At 44.9% G+C, this 13,969-nt stretch overlaps 1 pseudogene; it reads right to left on the bottom strand.

The window, feature by feature from the left end:
* Positions 1 to 4,264: 4,264 nt before the first annotated feature.
* LOC129461727 (putative uncharacterized protein LINC02693) overlaps positions 4,265 to 13,969 on the bottom strand; it is a 28,532-nt pseudogene continuing 18,827 nt past the window's right edge.

Below are 13,969 nucleotides of genomic sequence, written 5' to 3'. Positions count from 1 at the left end.
ACACCTGGGGCAATGCAACAACAAAGGTGCTAGGTATGTGGATACACACCTAGAGGAAGAGTGCTGTGCACCCTCAAAGCCTGGTCTGAGGTTCAGCAAACCAGCTCCTCTGGGAAGCTTGTTGGAAAGGCCAACTCTCAAGCCCCTCCCCACCCCTGGTGCACCAGAACCTTCAGTCTGACCTAGCCCTGGGTGACTCCCCTGCTCCCGAGGTCTGGGACAAGCTGCCTGCAGCACTGGCTCTCAATCCGCCTGATTGTCAGCACCACCTGGAGAGCTGGAAAAGTTCTAAAAAGACAGATCTCTGGGTGCTTCCATCCCTGGGATTGTCACTCAGTTAAGTAAGGGATGAGGCACAATAATTTATATCTATGTTTTTAAAGCTCCCCCAGTGTTCTGGATGCTTAGCCAGCCTGGGGACCCTCTCTCTGCTCTTTGGGTATGTTACAGGTAAGAAAGATGTCATTGTATGCTTTTATCCTTGGAAACACATTCATTCCAAACATATCAAAAGAACTTACTAGGCTGTATGTGGTGGCTTATGCCTATAATCCCAGAGGTTTGGGAGGCCGAGGTGGGCAGATCGCTTGAGCCCAGAAATTTGAGACCAGCCTTGACCTCCTTGACTTCTGGGGAGTTTATGAGAGACCTGGACACTGTCAGAGTGGTTTTTTTGTTTTGCTTTGTCTAGAGTTCTGAGTTCATTATTTATGTATTAGGGTTTGGAATAGGATCATATAAATATTTCAGGTCCTAAAATAGCTGTAACAGTGTCACTGATCTGCCCCTGAGCTGATCATCCACCACCGCCCCCCCCGCAATTTTAATCCTCCAGTCATGTGAGGGAGGATGGGAGTCTGTGTGAACGCCTTTCTCACTCATGTTCAAAGATCATATCTGTCTGTCTCATCTGTCAAGAGTGTAGAGTTTGTTGTGATGGTGTATTCAAAATAGAAGAAATGTGTGGTCATTGTACTTGGCAAACAGCTTTTCACGTCAGGATGTTTCCGCCCCCGGCTCAGGGCTGGTCCAACTATGTGACCAATGCGGTTCAGTGCAGGTGCCCGGTCTGCCACCCTCAGACCCGCAGCTGCAGTGTTAGAATAACTGTGCAGTGGGCACCCAGCGGCAGTGACATGGGGAATGTGGAATAATGAATACTTAATTCACATGTGCTTATAGAAAAAACTTTATACAATAAAAATAACCAATTGTTAGATTCACATCTTTTTCTGTCACTATATATAAAAGGAATCAAGAATTTTCATGCAGCTTCTAGGTATTCTTGAGACTGGTATATCATTTCTTTTTGAAAAGTGCATTATTGCATAACAACACCTAGATAAATATATTTTTATATTTTCACGTATTTATAAGTATATTTTAGCTGAAAAATATCAATAGTATACATAGCTTATAGCACAGTTTGGGAAATGCTGATGTATATGGTAATAATGCATTGTTTGGGGTGATTTAAAATTATATTAGGATATTAGGAGCCCAATATAGTGATCCAAATTGAGATCCTCTTGTCTAGTATCCTATAAAATGGCAAAACATCAAATCTAGAAAATAGATAAGAAATGGATTTTAAGATAAAGGTACAACATATTTTCTATTTTTACAAAAATCATTATTGATTTTCAAAAATATATTTTAGAATTCAAGCTGTTAATTTAAAAAGTGCTTATTTCATAATATAGTGGACAAAACTGGCTATTAGAAAAAATGCCTCATCTTGCTGTCTACAAATCTTGCAGCTTTTCAAAGTTTCAGAATTTTGTAAAATACTTTGAATAGCCCAGACTTTCTGAAAATGGGTGTAGCCTTTCAAAGTATTAGAATTGAGAAGATTTTAAATGCCAATCTTATTTTATAAAGTGTTGACTTTTCACTGTAGACTAATAGCAAACAGTTTGTAAAGAAACATAAACAAAAAAATGTAAATAAATAAAATAGGCTTGTTAGTTTTCAAAAAATTTATTTAAAAGAAAGGGGCAATGTTGATTGGAGTAAGGAAGTATTTGAAAATGTATTTTGTGAAAGAAATCAACACACGTGCGCACACACACACACACACACACGCCTCAAAAGTGAAACTCCAACAATGCAGCGATTGTTCCTTTGCAGCAATGTTTATCTCACCTTGAGTGAGTGAGGGCCATGCTGCTTGAAAGTGTAATAACTTAAACACCTTGCCTATGTCTAGTGATTAAAAACTAAGCTCTACTCAGCTCATGTAATGCGCCTGACCTTCACCAGAGAGAGATTCTAGGTTACTCCTTGTAGGCAAATATGTCTGTGGATCAGGGACTGTTGAATCAGATGTGTGTCCCTCTCTACATGTCATGGTTTGTAGAGAACAAAATTTTCCCTGAAAACAGCCAGGTTTATAAAGCCAGGTGATTAGCCAGTTCTGAGGCCTAACTAGGGAGGCCAGAATCCTGCTCCCAGGACAGAGCTGGGTTGGGGATGTCTGTGGCGATGTCATCTCCAGCCATGAGCTCTAGGGCAATGCTGTCTGGGATGAGGGTCTGGGGCATCCTAAGCTCCTGGAGAAAGTTGGGTGCAGTTAAGAGCTCTATGAAGATTGTATGTGGTGGCAACGCTGTTGGGGTACCCCATGGGTAGCCTAGAGAAGAAGTACTGTGTCCCACTGCAGGTGAAGGTGAATTAAGGCAGAGAGGCTATTGAAATAGGCACTGAACAGAACATGATAGACGAATCTATAACAGCAAAATATTTACCAGTTGTTGATTGGATGGGGTCAGTAAGTTCTATAATACTGGATGTTGGGTATGGGGCCTTAATGAAAGGATTACAATGTTAAGGTTGTAGTAATCCACCGTGAAGCACCATTTATTTTTTCCAGGCTTAAGCACAGGCAAGACTGAGCTGTCAAATTGAGAAGCAGTGGAGAGAATCACCCTTTTATTAATTAGGTTTTATATATTAAGTTTTAAACTTGAAGGTCCTGTACATCTGAATTGTGTCTCTCCCAAAATTACATACTGAAGCCCTTACCCCAGTACCTCAGAATGTGCCTGAATTTACAGATACAGCCTTTAAAGGGTATGGTTAAGTTAAAGTGAGACCATTAAGGTGGGCCCTAATCCAACATGACAGGTGTCGCTATAAAAGGAGAAATTTGGAGACATAAAGAGACCTCAGTGCTGGGTGTGCTCACAGGAAAGGTCGTCTCAGGGTGAGAGAAAGGCCTCAGAGAAACCAAATTCCCCACACCTTGGTCTTGGAATTCCAGCCTCCAGAACAGTGAGAAAATAAATTTCTATTTTTTTTTTTTTTTTTTTTTTTTGAGACGGAGTCTCACTCTTTAGCCCAGGCCGGACTGCAGTGGCACTATCTCGGCTCACTGCAAGCTCCGCCTCCTGGGTTCACGCCATTCTCCTGCCTCAGCCTCCCGAGTAGCTGGTACTACAGGCACCTGCCACTGCGCCTGGCTAATTTTTTTTTGTATTTTTAGTAGAGACGGGGTTTTACCGTGTTTGCCAGGATGGTCTCGATCTCCTGACCTCGTGATCCACCCGCCTCGGCCTCCCAAAGTGTTGGGATTACAGGTGTGAGCCACCGTGCCCGGCCATAAATTTCTATTGTTAAAGTCACCCAGTCTCTGGTAGCCCTAGCAGACTAACACATCTTGCTATAACTTACATAGAGTCATATTAACTATTTTATCTGGGGACCAGCAAGGTCCAATTTGTCTCATAGTTATAGCAATATTAACTATTTTTACTGGGGACCTCCAAGGACAAAGCGAATTTGTAAGTGCCGAAGACTTAGTTGAATCATATATATTGTTCCTAGTGTTAGAGCATATTTTAGGGCAATGAGTAGTACGACTATGTGAAATTTAGGCAAAGCTATAATTAAAATAAAGCACGGCTATTTTTCCTCTATAGTTATTTTGCTAGGATTACAGGCATTGCAGTGTTTAAATTTAGTGAGATTCGCAGGTATAACTGTAACTTGAGTCCCAGCATTGACTAAGTTCATGAAGCTTTGTCAATTGGTGCATTTTAGCATTTGTTAATCTGGAGCCCATGCTGCACAGGCACAAAAGCCAATAAGGGCCCCTTTTACCTCTTTGTTATATAAATCCTTATAGTAAATTTTGTGTTTCCAATTGGGTCAAGTTATGGACCTTTGTTTTATTACATATTGATGTTACTGGGAAGGGGCAGTGTTCCAGACCCCAACAGAGAATTCTTGGATCTCGTGCAAGAAAGAATTTGAGGCAAATCCATAAAGTGAAAGCAAGTTTATTAGAGAAAGTAAAGGAATAAAACAATGGCCACTCCAGTGGCCAAGCACAGTGGCTCACACCTGTAATCCCAGCACTTTGGGAGGGCGAGGAGGCAGGCAGATCACCTGATGTCGGGAGTTTAAGATCAGCCTGACCAACATGGAGTAATCCCGTCTCTACCAAAAATGTTAAAATTAGCTGGGCATGGTGGCGGGTGCCTGTATTCCCAGCTACTCAGGAGTCTGAGGCAGGAGAATCGCTTGAACCCAGGAGACGGAGGTTGCAGTGAGCTGAGATTGCACCATTGCACTCCAGCCTGGGCAACAAGAGTGAAACTCTGTCTCAAAAATAAAAAAAAAAAAATAATAAAATAATGGCCACCCCATAGGCAGAGCAGTGGAATGGGGTGCTCAACTGCTTGTACTTATTGTTACTTTTTGATTATATATTAAACAAGGGGTGGATTATCCATGAGTTTTCCAGGAAAGGTGTGGGCAATTCCTGGAATTGAGGGTTCCTCCCCCTTTTAGACCGTATAGGATAACTTCCTGACGTTGCCATGGCATTCATAAACTCTCATGGTGCTGGTGAGAGTGTCTTTTAGCATGCTAATGCATCATAATTAGCGTGTAATGAGCAGTGAGGACAACCACACGCCACTTTCATCACCATCTTGGTTGTGGCTGGCTTCTGTGCCACAACCTGTTTTATCAGCAAGGTCTTTGTGACCTGTGTCTTGTGCTGACCTCCTATCTCATCCTGTGACTTAGAATGCATACTTTCCTGGGAATGCGGCCCAGTAGGTCTCAGCCTTATTCAAGATTCTCCAGGCTTGAGAGTGGGGCCTTATTTACCCAGCCCCTATCCAAGATGGAGTTGCTCTGGTTCAAAAACCTCTGGTATTTATATTAAAATATATAGAATATATGAAACATTACATGTATGTAATTTTCAATTTTCATTTTATTTTCATCCCTGGTGTCTAGGCCTGCCATCTGCCCAAAGTCGAGGTTTTGAGTCACTGTCTCTGGCTGACAACTCAAGGTGTGGACCTTCTAGGGGCTTGCAGGAGGCAGGGTGTGGGGTGGGGATCACAGGCAGCCCAGCCTCTTTCCCAGGCTCTCCAATCCCCTCTCAGGGGGTGGGATTTGCCCTTGGGACCTAGATGCCTCCCTTTCCGGCTGCACACACCCCGCCTGCTGTTTCCTCTAGAAATGCAAAACTCCATCACTGCACACTCCTAGATCCCTGCTGCGGAAGAAATCTTTGAAAAATGAAGTGGCTTCCTTTCAGGACAATATCACCATTTATAGTTTCCTGCTATTTACATCATATACAATTTTATCTGAGTTGGGCAGAGTGCAAATGACACTAAAAACCAATGTAAAAGAGAATCAGTCACAAGATTTTTTATCACAGTATCAACCAAAATGCTCAATCTTACATGGAAGAGGTATTTTCCCACTTTTTTCTATCATAATTGTGACTTCTTTTCCTCTGGGTGTATATGTCACACATTTGTATGCATTTTCAAATGGGCTACAATTTGTAATTCCAACTTGGCTTGAAAATGTAATTCCATATCTAGACAGGTAGTTAGGTAATATTTTTCAGGAAATAGAATGTATTTACTATCTGTATCCAACGATTTCACCCATGTTCATTCATGGGCACTCCTGCTGCCTTGTGGGGGAAACCAAGATGGCTTAGGGGTGAGTGGTGCCCTCAAAGGAGAGACGAGCTCCAATTATTAAAATATTTCAAATCCTCAGGTCTTTGTATACAAAATAATTTAGGACATAATTACTTTTTAGTTTAAATAGCCAAACATTTTACTTGTGCTATTTTTTAAAACTAAATTTTATTGAGGTATTGATATGGAAAGGAGATGGGAATACTGCATATAAGAGGGTGGTTCCCCAGCAAAGGCCCTACCCTCAAGCCTGGAGACCCATGGCCCTAACTGGGAACAGGCATTTCTGTTTTCGTACCCAAAAAAGTTGCCCTTTGGCCCACCACATCCCCGTATCCTGTACCCATATAAACCCCAAACCCCAGGCTCCAGGAGGAGATGAAGAGATGAAGAGATGAAGAGAAAAGCAGACAAACAGCAGAATGGCGCGGCAGAGAAAGTGAGAAGATGAGGAATACCTGAACGCTGAGAGTTCAGCTGGGGGTGGTAAGAGAGGAGTTTGGCCGTCCAGCGGCCAAACTCCAGGGAAAGATCATCTTCCCACTGCCTCTCCCCTTCCAGCTCCCCGTCCATCCCACTGAGAGCCACTTCTACCCCTCAGTGAAACCCCTGCATTTATTCTTCAAGTCCGTGTGTGACCTGATTCTTCCAGGGTGCTGGACAAGAGCTTGGGATACAGAAAGCTGTCACAATGACCCTCTGCCTTTGCAGAAAGGCTGAGGGTCCACTGAGCTGGTTAACACTCAAGCCATCCACAGATGCCAAGGCTAAAATAGCACACCGTAGTACACACCCACTTGGGCTCCTGGACCTGTCCCTCTGCGTGATCCCCCTCCCATAAGGGGTTTGAACAGGCAGCAAGCCGCACCCTTGTCACACTTCCTGCGAGGGGGGCCAGGGAAAACTCCTGTTTCAGTGTAATTTGTGTTTACTAAAATTAAAATGCAGTTTGATGAGTTATGTTGTTTTTAACATTATAGCAAAATTTGTTAAATATACAATAAAAATAGGTTTAAGAGGCACAGTTTGACAATAAGCATCTTAGTACATGGAAAGGTTAACAGTTGTTAAAATCTCAGTTTCACCAAATTGGGAAAATATCCAGTGTGACTGAATAGGAGCAATTCCAAATTCTAGAATATTATTTATTAAAGATTTTATTACTCATTAGAAGTCGAGGTATCCCAATGTGAAATCAGTGTGACCTAAAGCAAGCAACTCACGTCACCTTGGAATCATGATTTCTTCTTCAGGATACAGAAGGGGATTAGACTAAAAGATGTCTTAGGTCCCTACAGTTCAAAAGTGCTATGACTTCCAGTCCATGCCTGCAGAACACCGACTCCTGCCCCTCCCTCTTGGAAACCCTCCTCCTGCACCTCCCATCCCTCCACACCCTCCTGCTTTTCCTGCTGCTCTTTTCTGATCTCCAGTGGCCTCTTCCTAAATGCTGGCATTCCCCAGGCTTTACCCTCGGGCCTCTGATCCTGCACTGCCTGCTCTTCACAGCTGCAGCAGCTGCCTGCCTGGTTGTAACTTCCAGGTCTGTATGTTGCTGCCCCACATCCTGGCCCCAGCATCCTGGAAGCACATCAGATGGCTGCTGGACATTTGTCCATGGGTGTCCACAGGCACATCCAACTCCCCATGCCCAGATTCCCCTCCCTCACACCTCAAATGCTACTTCTTTTCCCATTTTCTTTATTTCAATAAAAAGCACCAGCACTCATTTTAACCTCAAAATCACTGAGTGATTTAATATTCCTATGGCATAGTAATCTATGTATCGGACGTGAGAAAATGGACCCTTAGGGAAGTGAAGGGACATGTCTAAGGCTACACAGCCAGTCAGTGGTGGAGTCTGGATTTGAACTCAGGTGTGTCTGACTTGAAGGCCAGGGCCCCGAACCCTGTCATCCACCCTCATGCGCCTCAGGCGGGAACGTGGGTGCTATCCTGGATGCCTCCTCCCTGTCACCATGCATGGACACTCCGCCAGGACTCACAGGCACACAGGGCTCTCGGATCAGCGCCTCAGACCTCTGGCCCAGCTTGGTCAATCCACCCCCATCCTTGCTTCACCCCTAACACAGCCATCTTCCAGGCAGTCTTCCATCTTCCTCTCTTCAAGCCATACTTCACATTGAGAAAAGGTGCTTTTGCTACAGTACAAGTGACACCACTCCCTGGCTTACAAGGTGCTGGTAGCAACCAGAAGCTCCCGGGATAGGAGCAAGCCTCGCACTCACAACAGCCTCTGTGGCTCCAGCATGGGGGTGGTCCTCACTAGCCACTATTTCATATTTGTGAACTTGTCTGCTTGTTAAAATGTATTTTTAACCCCAAATCAATACTCGTGTTGCTTTCACAGTCACAGGAAAACATGTGCAGAGCAGGGCAACAATTTGAGCCATCGGCCTCCCAGCGGAGGCCATGCAGGGCCCCATGCTGCCTTCTTGTTCCGACTCTCAACCTGCAAACTAGTCTTCTCATGGTCTATATAGTACCACTTCTTTTGCATTTTTGAGCTTGTTGTTGGAGATTTCACTGTTTGAAACAGCCTCCAAGCATAATGCTGAAGCGCTGTCTAGTGTCCTTATGAACAAGAAGGCTGTGATGTGCCTTACAGAGAAAACGCTTGTTAGCCAAGCTTGGTTCAGGTGTGGGTTCTAGTGCTGCAAACTGTGAGTTCAACACTAATGACAAACACTGCAGTGCATCCAGAAAGAGGAAGGGGAGCTTCACCAACCTGTACACGAGGCTGCTGGGGAAAGAGCAAAACTAACACCCATAGTGCGTGGCGAAATCAAGGAAACCATGGAAAAGCAGTTACATTTGTGACTTCATGAGATGACGACCAATGAAAGCACAGCAGGCGGCACTGTTGTGAGGAGAGCCAAAAAGAGGCCTTAGCTAATGCTGCCTGGCTGGCACCTTTCGAAAGGCAGCATGGCATGGAAAATGGTAGCTTTTCAGGAGCGGCAGCTCTGTAGATCAGGAAGTACTCTACAGGAAAAGGGTGTGTGGAGAGCAGTTTTCAACACTGATGGGACTGGCTTGTTTTACAGGGATGTTGGAAAATGAACCCATGGAACATGAATGGTGCCTTGGCAGTTGAAAATATTGCGACCAGAGGCTTGCAGGGACCTTACCTTGTGTTTCTCCAGAAGCAAAACTTCAGCACCCGAGGTGAGTTTACAGAACGTAACCACAGCAAATCACCAGATGGGCCGCGCTCCTCACTCTCCTGCTGCGATGGCTGAAGCTCACTGAACCACGATTGCCTGAAGACGCTTTTCCTAGGTTCCCGCTCCCATCCATCTCATCACTGAGGCTCATCCCTTAAACCTCAGCCCAGTCATCCACAGGAGATGTCTCTGGACCCTGCCTCCATGGCACTGAGAGGTTTCTTATATAGCACTTTTATTTTATTTTTAAATTTGACATACAGTACCCACACCCCATTTGATTGACACTGTGTTTCTGTGTTATGGTATGTAGCACAGTGCCTGACTCATAGGAGCAGAAAATATTTGTTGAAAGAAGCATAAAGTTTAACAATATTTATTCAATTTATTCATTCTTCCTAACTGAAGTTTCTTGGCCCTTACATTTTTAATTGATAAAATAGTCTTAAATTAACATTCAAATAATAGCTCGTTCCCTGAAATAATCTAGAGAAGGCCTGTTCCCTCTCTTTTTGAGCTACCTATAATAACATTCTGCTGAACCAACATGGAGCAGTTCTCCCGGCACATCCTGCTTGGGGAAACCGTGGCAGTGACTGTCATTAATGGGAGTCACAGAGCCCCTCCAGCCTCTAGACCATGCTGCCAAGTCTGCAACGTGAAGGCCCTGAGTCACCAACACTGAAATTGTTTGAGGTGCTCTGGACCCAGGAAACACTGCCTGGCCACGGAGCACTCTAGCAGAGGAGTGGTGACGATTACCCCTGGCCACGGAGCACTCTAGCGGAGGAGAGGTGACAATTACCCCTGGCCATGGAGCACTCTAGTGGAGGGGAGGTGACAATTACCCCTGGCCATGGAGCACTCTAGCAGAGGAGAGGTGAGGATTACCCCTGGCCATGGAGCGCTCTAGCGGAGGAGAGGTGACGATTACCCCTGGCCATGGAGCGCCCTAGCGGAGGGGAGGTGACGGATTACCTCCTGGATCATGGCCAAATGAAAGAGCAAGGTGTGGGGCTCTAGTAAACCAGTAAATTAACTGAAACTGGGAAAGAGCCAGGTTGGCGGAACAGGGACCTAACCCAGTCTGCAACCCTTTTGTGTGAAAAACCATAGCCATTATCTTGCAACTTCAGAAACGAAAAGGAATGTGGGTTACAAGACAGCTAAAAGCAGCAGGGTGTTTTCCTTGGGCATCAGAAGAGGAAAGTCCTGGCAGTTAAAATTATTCCAACATATTCTTAGCATACAGCACAAGCTCACTTGCACATAGCCTCATCCAGCACAACCTTATAAAACTTCCCTCCAGCCCTTTATCTTTGCAGACAGCCCCTTCTCTGCTGTGCTGCATGTTGCATTCTTGCAATGTATTTTCATAGTTTCTGTAATAAATTTGCCTTTCTTTACTCACAACTGTCTTGGTAAATACCTTTACTACCCACGACAACTCTGGCCCCAGCAGTCGCACCCATGACAAAAGGGGCCCATGAGGAATTCTGCCGGGTCATGTCTGCAATACAGAGCCCAGGCTCTAACCGGAGGCAGCCGAGCTCCAGCCATTCCATCTCGAGCTTCTACCATAAGAGGAGCAACCCAGGACATCAGTAGCCTGGGAAGGAGAGAATAGTGTTGTCCACAGGGACCTAAAGCCAGAACTCCTGTTTCTGGCTGCTTGACCTGAACATCAAGATTGCAGACTTTGGCTTCAGCAACTGTTGGCAACAAACTGAACACCCTCTGGGGCAGCCCCCTTGTGCTATCTGGGAATTCTCCTAAGGCCACAGGCACACTGGTCCACAGTGGTGGTGTGGAACCTGAAGTCACCCTCTGTAGCCTGGACACCGGGTCCCTGCCTTTTAACAGACACTACTTCAGGAAGCTGCAGCAATGGATACTGACAGGAATGAAACACAACACCTCTTACATACGTGTGGAGGGTGCAAACCCAGGGCAAACATTTCTCATCCTTAACTCCAGCAAGAGGGGCACCTCAGAAAAACCCACAAGGGCCCCATGGAGGAACACCAGCAGAGTTTCAGCATGAGAAGGAACCAGAGCCGCCCTGACGCTGAGTTCTCCCTAACCCCAAGAGTCCTGGCAAATTGAGCTCACGTTGCCCATGGCTTGCGAGTGAGACCAGGTCCAGGACTCCCTGATGGGCCACTGAACTGAACCTGGGCTGTATGCAAACATCCCAGTGTTTGCATACATCCAGCATCATCCAGCATCACAGTGAAGGCCCTGCCTTCGGCTGATCCCACCACCATCTGCAATCCTTTCCCTTTCTGCATGACATAGCCTAGGGTCTCTGCAAATCCAAAGCTGAGGTTTCAGCCATTCCCACCTTTAATTCCTCCTGGAAGAGCAGCAGCCCAGAAAATCAGCAGCCTGGGGAGGACCAGGGCCAGGACAGAAGCCACAAGGACAGCCAAGGTGCCTGCCAGTCCCTACCTAACCTGGAAATGGAAACCACCAATTTCAGAACAGCCCCCAGTGTGGCCCTGTGGCGCCCCCATGGCAGCAGCAGCAGTGCAGGCACCATAAGAAGCCATTGGCTGCCAGGGCGTGTCCTCCAAGGAAACATCCTCCCCAGGCAGCTCCATCAGGTGCGACACTAGCAGAATTTGCCTGAAGGCATGACCTCAGCCACTCCCTCCTACCAACACCCATGCTTCAGGCCAGCCCGAAAGACCCGGCATGAGCTCAAAGGAGAGTGGGGGTGAAGAAGCCTCACAGGGTGGACAGGTGAGGGCCAGGAATAAAATGAAGGATGTATGTGTGCATGTGGCGGGTCAAGTGCATCCCGATGCTTTCCACGGAGCATGCAGACCCCGAGTACCACAGAGCACAAGGACTCTGAGTTCCATGAATCACACAGACCCCAAGTTCCATGGAGCACAAAGGCCCTGAGTTCCACAGAGCAAGAAGACTTTGAGTTCCATGCAAAATGAAGACCCTGAGTTCCACAGAGCATGCAGATGCGGAGTTCAATGAAGCTCAATGAGATGATGCAGGAGATCGGCCAGGAGCGGGACACAAAGAGCTGCTGTGTGTGCACAGCATGTTTGGTCTTGGGGGCCTTTGGCTGTGGAGGTTGAAGGTGCATAAAATGTGGAGGCATTGGCTCAACAGGTTTTCAAAGAAGAGGGCGTGCAGCACTTCTGAACACTCAAAAGCATGCCAGGAGGAAGGTTAAATGACAGCCTGCAACCGGCTGGGCAACTAGAGGAGAGGCTGGCTGGCCTGTGCCCACCTGGGCAAAGCTTCAGAGACTGGATGATTTTTTCTGGGGCACTTCTCCCCTCCTCTTCTGGGGTGCTTCTCTTGTCTTTTCTTTCCTGTTTGTGGGGGAGGGGAGATGATTCTGTAGAAATAAACAAAGATAAGAAAACTTAATGGCCAGGCATTTAACATCTTATTTTCTGAGCTTCTGCTAATGATGGATTGTGACTACCGACTTGAGTGGTTCTCATTAGGTTTATCTTAGAGAACACAGGACCGTCATTTCCTAGAGCAGGTTGCATAACAATGATATTAACACCAACAGGCACCACCACATGTGGTTAATTTTTAAATTTATTTTGCAGAGATGAGGTCTCATTATATTGCTCAGGCTGGTCATGAACTCCTGGGCTCAAGCAATCCTTCCACCTCAACCTCCCGAGGTGCTGGGATTACAGGCGTGAGTCACTGTGCCTGGCCTGGCAGTTCCTTATAAAGCTAAGTATACACTTATCATATGTAAGCTGACAACTTATATCCACACAAAAACTTCCATGTAAATGTTTATGACAGCTTTATTCATAACTGCTAAAACTTGGAGGCAATCAAGATGCCTTTCAATAGGTGAATGGATAAACTGTTTTGGATTCACACAATGAACTATTATTCCTTGATTAAAACTGAGCTAACAAGCCATGAAAAGACACACAGGAAACTTAAATGCATATTGGTAAGTGAAAGGAGCCCACAAATGCTATCTACCATAGAATTCCAACCATATGATATTCTGTAAAAGGTAAAACTATGGAAACAGTAAAGAGAGCAGTAGTTGCCAGGGTTGTGGGAGGGGGAGGGTGAAAGAAAGGAACAAGTAGCTGAAGTACAAGGGATATTTTAAGACAGTGAAACTATTCTGTATGCTGCATTAATGATGGATACATGTCATGTCATTACACATTTCTCAAAATTATAGAAGGTACAACACAAAGAGTGACCTCTAATGAATTTTAGTTAATAATAATGTTTCTACATTGTTCATCAACTGTAACAAATATACCACAAGGCAAGACTGTAAGGGTAACAACAGGGCATGTGGGCAGGAGACTGGATATATGAGAACTCCCTGTACTTTCCACTCATTTTTCATGTAAATCTAAAACTGCTCTAAAAAAAAGTCCAGTAATTAAAAAAAATCCAAAGGACCATCAAGGGTAGAATGGATAAATAAATTACAGTATGTTTATACAATTGAATAAAACGAATAAACTTGCAAGTTAAATGTAATCCCATGGTGGTACACACACACACACACACACACACTAGAACATATACAAAAGGAAATGAGGAAATTAAAACATTTCATTACCAAAAATCAATTAAATACAAAAGAAGGCAGTATGCAGGAAATGAAGAACAAAAAAGCTATAAGGCATATAAACAACAAACAGTATATGACAGAAATAAATCCCTCCTTATCAGTAAATAAACAAAACCAAAAGTTGGTTTTTGAAAAGGTGAACAAAACTGACCAAACTTTAGCTAGATTGACTAAGAAAAAGAGACTTAAAGCCAAAAATAAAAGTGGGGCATTATTACGAATTC

This window comes from Symphalangus syndactylus, chromosome 14, assembly GCF_028878055.3.
Source record: "Symphalangus syndactylus isolate Jambi chromosome 14, NHGRI_mSymSyn1-v2.1_pri, whole genome shotgun sequence".
Lineage (NCBI taxonomy): Eukaryota > Metazoa > Chordata > Mammalia > Primates > Hylobatidae > Symphalangus > Symphalangus syndactylus.
Note: the sequence above shows the minus strand (reverse complement) of the source record. Positions and strands in the feature narration are given on the sequence as shown.